This window comes from Saccostrea cucullata, unplaced genomic scaffold (assembly GCF_032062105.1).
Source record: "Saccostrea cucullata isolate Sc308-1 unplaced genomic scaffold, CSIRO_AGI_Scuc_v1 ctg161, whole genome shotgun sequence".
Taxonomy (NCBI): Eukaryota; Metazoa; Mollusca; class Bivalvia; order Ostreida; family Ostreidae; genus Saccostrea; species Saccostrea cuccullata.
The window spans coordinates 507,941-514,333 of NW_026935527.1; the positions used below are offsets into that span (position 1 = coordinate 507,941).

The 6,393-nt window shown below is 31.5% G+C and overlaps 1 protein-coding gene and 1 long non-coding RNA gene across 2 annotated transcripts in view; one reads left to right on the forward strand and one right to left on the reverse strand.

The window, feature by feature from the left end:
• The window catches only part of LOC134243140 (putative uncharacterized protein DDB_G0293878), a 476,688-nt gene that overhangs the window by 320,345 nt on the left and 149,950 nt on the right, over window positions 1-6,393 (forward strand). The window lies entirely within an intron of this gene.
• LOC134243135 (uncharacterized) lies at window positions 1,734-4,011 on the reverse strand. Its single transcript, XR_009986980.1, has 2 exons — window positions 3,135-4,011; window positions 1,734-3,103 (listed from the first exon to the last, which is right to left on the reverse strand). It is a non-coding gene; the product is annotated as an uncharacterized LOC134243135 (long non-coding RNA).

Below are 6,393 nucleotides of genomic sequence, written 5' to 3' on the forward strand. Positions count from 1 at the left end.
TATAACATTCTTGTTTTGTCTTTTGTTTTTTTGCAGATGCAATAAATTGCTTACGTTTGCAGAACTTGCAAATGATGACTTTAAACGAGACTGTTGAAATTCTTGTTTCATCAACATGTTTGTCATTTACTTACCAAATTTAGAAATAATTGTTTGTATTGCGTATCGAATCAAATGAAAGATTTAAAACCTCATATGCAATTGATACATACCTGTATAAGGCACAGGCACCTGACGTTACTTATTTTTCTTTAAATAAAAAAATATATATCCATACCTAATAATAAACAAGTTTATTATTAGGTATGGGTATATTTTTTTTTATTAAAAGAAAAATAAGTAACGTCAGGTGCCTGTGATATAAGGATATATTGCTACATAAATAAGAGAAGTTGACGATTGCAAAGTTGAAGTCGTCATTATTTATCATAAAGCTTTGTTGTTACTCGTAGGTTACCATTAATTTAACGTTTTTTTTTTCTAATGAAATATCCAAATACTAGTATGAAACAAATGTGTCAGACTTTTTGGTTCTTTTGTTTGAAGCTCACCGAGATATATCGCGTCAGCTTGTGAATGAAATTAACTACAGTGCTGTTAATTGATGCAATACTAGAATATCGTCGATATACTGAGTATCTAAATGTCGAGTTGGAGGCCACAGTAACTGTTTACATTTCATGTATAAAATTTTGAGCAAATCGGCTACATATGCATAAATAAATGTTTGCTTTAAAAGGGGGTGGGGTGGGGGCGGATTCAGTACCCATGGGAATTCCGATAGATTGTTGGTAAACTTGGCCCCAGGATCATGAAACAGACTTAGACTTAATATAAAAGTCGAATTTTCAATCGTCTCGAAAATGTTAATTATTGGATATCAAAATTAGCAATAACAATACTTGTAACTTAGTATTGAAGCATATTTTAATTTTGGTCTGCATGACTACAACATTTAAGCAAAATATTAAGAATTTGACTCAAGCTTAAAATGTTTCATGATCCTTGTGCCTGGTCTCCACCACTTTTTCCTATTGAAAATGTTCATTGAAAGGCTGGTTGGCCCCCACTTTTGTTGAAGTTAAGTCAAATAAGGTTTATGTATTAATGTATGAATAAAATTTAGTACTGAAAAAAGTTTCAAACTAACATCTCCATACACATACACAAAATGGATTTTTGAGCATGAACAATTTTTCAGTCTTTTTTTTTTAAGAAATAGTCACTTTTATTTCTCTGGGTCCCCCTTTCAACAAGATGCCCATGGGCCACATCACTCACCTGAGTAACTTTGTTCTTTACCAGATTCCCCCCTTTATAATATATGTGGCCCCGCCCTACCCCCAGGGGTCATGATTTAAACAATTTAGAATCTACACTTCCCCTGAATGCTTCCACTTAAGTTTAAGCTCATATAAGCTTAAAAATATCTCCCCTGACATCCATCACTTGTATGCTGCAACATGTCAGTACCATTTAGTGTCCATAACAGGAACTCACAGTTGCACTTCAATTTTGCATGCTAATTAGGAAGTATTGATGTTGTTTTAAATAATTAGATTATTACCTGACTGTATTCCAAGGTAACATTGATAAATCAAATTCTGCAATTAGACGTACAAAATGCAATATGTAAAGTGCTACATGTATCAGGTGGATAGACAGTCAAAATGACTTAAACTTTGGTCCCCCTTGTTTCCTGAATAAGTAAGTGCTTAAAGATAAAAAAAATCATTCTTTTGTTGATATTTTATTTCATTGTAATCAAAAGAAAACTAGCTCAATCACATATATCACATTTGTTGCTAAAGCTCTGGCAAGACTTGCAGGTAACTGTACATGTTTTATTGTTCTTTAAGTAGCAAACTCGTATTATATTTTAGCCAGTACAAGTGCATTAAAATATTTTCTTTCAATTTTTTAAAGATGTCTTACATCTGTATGTTGAAAAAACAATGATATTGGGAGTAAATTCATTTGAAAAATTTATGCACTTCATTATGGTCTTTGTTCCAATAAACATTTTGATCTCAAAATCTCAAAATTAATATAAAAAATTGATACATGTATATCCTTAATACTTACAAAATTTTCCCTTGTGCTTGTAATGAAATGAATTACAAAAGACAGTAAGTACATCTACCCTTAAAAAACGCAATCTAAAAGAATACTATTTTAATCTTTAATGGATTAAAAATTCCACTGTAATGGAAACTTGTTTATATTGATGGCTTGAAAATTTGACTATTCATGTTTGTGAGGGACACTTTGGCAGTCTATTTCAATTTTTCCTTTCATACAATGAGATTTCTGAGTCAGTATATCAATGATCATAGGTTTTAATTTTTTAACAGGTTTGTTACTGTTCCTCATCATCAACAATTCCATGTTTACAGAAACATCATGATCAGGAATTAGGAAAAACCATATTGCATGCAATATCATATGAACACATAATAAAACATAGAGGTACTTTGGCAGAAAACAAACTTTGGCAATACAAGTATTCAGATGCACCAAATAAAAAAAATTTTTTTGATATTGTCTACTTACAATGCACTTTTAGATAAAAAATAAAACGAAAAATACCTCTTAATTTTAGAGTGAAAAAAAAAGAGAGAGCAGACTTTGATAATTAGCAGATATGACATTTTCATTACATTTACCAAAATCTTTAGCATTTGTTCCAGTAGAATTTAAAAAAAAATAGCTTAGATTAACAACAAAGTATGACTCACTGCCCAAATTTAAAACTGTTTGTTTCCAACATTGTGAAAATTTAAGCAGCACACTCACTGAGTATGTGACTAGAGGAGTATTATGACATACACTGACAAAGACTGAAATAACATCAATTATACAAACATCAAACACTGTACATGTAAGTGTAATGCAACAAAAATACACACACACAGCTGTCTATAAAACAGAAATATATCAGCAGGTTCTAGAAGATCTTTTATAACTTGTGAGATCCTAAAGCATCAAAAATTGACAGGTAAACAATGTGAAACAGTTTATAATAGACTGGTAATTTACAAATAGATATAAAAGTACTAAAGCCATTGTTCATTTGGTACAATTGCAATATGTAAAAAAAGATCTCTTTTAATACAGTACTTCATAAAAAAAACATGTATTAAGAATCATTGTCAAATGTCTATTATGAACACAATTTACTGGATTTTTCCTTGCATGGTGCTACCATTTTCTGTTATTTTTTAGTTACAGAGTTGTATTACAAACATGGCTAACTTGCATTCCACATAAAATAATAAAATGAAAATTTTACTAAGTAACCTTTGGGAATTTCATGTGGAAAAACAGTCAATGAGATAATAAAGTAAACAGTTTCACATAAAATTTATGTAATTTCCTATGAAACTCTTCCTTTCCATATAAAAATACATGAAAGACCCAACTGGTTGTGTTACATGTAAAACGTAAAAAAGAAACTTGACCAGACTTTAAAATTGACTATAAAAAAAATCATTCAGACTGAAATACTGGCCATAATGTAAGTTAAATCTCTAATTAGAAACAAAAAATGGTGAATATATCCATGTATATGACTATATGAAGAGTTGTCAAAACATCAGGAACACACCAGATTCAAAATGAATGAAAATTTACAAACATCCAGTCTTAGACCCCTACCAATATAAGTTACTAATAATTAATGATTATCATTTTGCCATCTTTACTTCACAACTATGTCAATACTAATTAGCAATGTACAGAAAATAATACTTTAAATACAAATAAATAACAAATACTACTTATCAATACTTCATAGAAGATTGTTTTATACTTATAGTGGACATTTCCTGGCTGTTATGACTTGGCCAGTCACAGTTAAATGTCCCATTATAAAAAATGCTTATCATGCACACAATGTGTAATACAGTACATAAATGACTAGAAAATCACATATAACAAAAAACCTCTCATAAAAAGATCCTCCACACTTCAGCACCTTACAAGTTCTTATTCACAGCTTTCATTATGAAAGAACAAGAGGCCCAAGGGCCTTGAATCGCTCTTCGGATAAATTGTACAACCTATCACTTGTATTTGAAGCCTCTAACCCTAAGTATCCTATTAAAGACCCAAGTTGCATCACCTGACAAAGTTTGATGATTCTTAGCCAATTAGAACTACTTTTTGGTCTACATTCTTGGAAATCACAAAATGCATCAACTGACCAAGTTTGATGATTCTAAGCCAATAAATACCTAAGATACTTAAATATAGCCATAAAATGTCGAAAGTAGGTCATCCTGACCTAAATTTTGGCTGACATTTTTCAAAGTCCCAAGATGCAACTGCTGACCAAGTTTGATAATTCTAAGCCAATAAATACCTGAAATATTCAAAAATAGGTCACCATGACCTACTTTTAGGTGGACATTCTCCGAAAATCCAAGAAACATCAACTGACAAAGTATGATGATTCTAAATCGATAAGTACTAGAGATAGATAAATATAGCCATAAAATGTCAAAAAGTAGGTCACCGTGACCTACTTTTTGGTTAACATTCTCCGAAAAACCCAAGATGCATCAACTGACAAAGTTTGATGATTCTAAGCCAATAAGTACCGGAGAATACTTAAATATAGCCATAAAATGTCGAAAGTAGGTCATCGTGACCTACATTTTGGTTGACATTATTTAGAGTCCCAAGATGCATCTGCTGACCAAGTTTGATAAATTCCTGAGTTATTCAAAAGTAGGTCACAAATTCTCCGAAAACCAAAGATGCATCAACTGACAAAATATTATGATTCTAAACCAAAAAGTACTAGAGATACTTAAATATACCCATAAAATGTCAAAAGTAGGTCACCGTGACCTACATCTGGGTCGACATTTTCCGAACACCTGATGCTGACAAAGTTTGATGATTCTAAGCCAATAAGTACCGGAGAATACTTAAATATAGCCATAAAATTTTGAAAGTAGGTCACCGTGACCTACATTTTGGTCGACATTTTTCAGAGTCCCAAGATGCATCTCCTGACCAAGTTTGATGATCATGGGTTTGAAGGTAATCAAAATATGCCTTTTAAACAATTTGAAAACAAATGCCTGCAAAACTCTAAAAGTAGGTCACAGTGACCTAAAAATGTTTTAAGGTCCCATGATGCAGCAACTTACAAGATTTGATGATTCTAACCCTTTCAGTGCCTGAAATAATGGGATTAAATGTTTTGAAAAGGATAAGTCATAAAGTTCAAAAAGTAGGTCACGGTGACCTAATTTTAAGTTGACGTTGTTCAAGGACCCAAGATGCATCAACTGACTAAGTTTGATGATCATAGGCCTTAAAGTATCCAAAATATGCCTTTAAATCAATTTGAAAACAAATGCCCGCAAAATTTAAAAAGTAGGTCACCGTGACCTACTTTTGAGTTAACATGATGTGAAGTCCTAAGATGCATCAACTTACAAGATTTGATGATCCTAGTCCTTATAGTAAGCAAAATATGAACATTTTTAATAATTGTAAATTTAGGTCAACTTTAAAGTTTGAAAGTGACCTGATCCTTGTATGTAAGTTTGGTGAAAATCTGCCTGGTGGTTCTGGAGAAGAAGATTTTTTAGCAAAATGTCAATGGCCAAATTTCAAAAGAAATATTCTTAAAATTCTTCAAAAATCAAAGTTTTTTTAAAAAAATCTCTGAATATTTTTTTTTTTACATAGATGGAAAATTAAAAACATATCTGAACATGATACTTATCAAGAAGTTGAAAGGAACCAAATATAAATTCACTGATAGAGACTCAAAAAGGGAGAGAACCTGAGTCACCATTGTCTGCTAAAATATCCATAATTTTGAACCAAAACTGGTGGATTATCTCCCTTAGTGGGCGTGTCCATTTCTAACATCCTTATTATTTCTGTCTGGACTAGAAGAATCCAAATTTTTTTCACAGCTGGTCAGACGTTTTACTGGCTAACCAGTACTTTTTGTTTTGTTTAAATACCAATTATGATGTTTTTAGTCCTATCCAGTGTTCTATATTAGACATTCTATCAAAAATAAATATATTAGATTTAATCATACAAGTGTGATTACCTTATTGCATGAAGTTTAGTCATAAACATGCTTTTATCCTTGGTAGCCTAATTTTTGAGAAGAAACAAGATGTGTTTGTGAAACACAATGCTGGGACTGGAGCAGTTATACACTTGTAAGGTTTTATGGGTTTCAAATGTAGGTCAAAGGTCACAACTGAGGTTACCTGTGACAAATTTAAACACTTGATTGACAAAAACAATTTACCCAAGGGGTTCTGCCTGTTATCAAGCAGGCAAAGATACTTTTTTATCTAATGGCTTTTTCCATGTTTTCATTCTTTTTTTCTAAATTCATATATAATTTTGCAG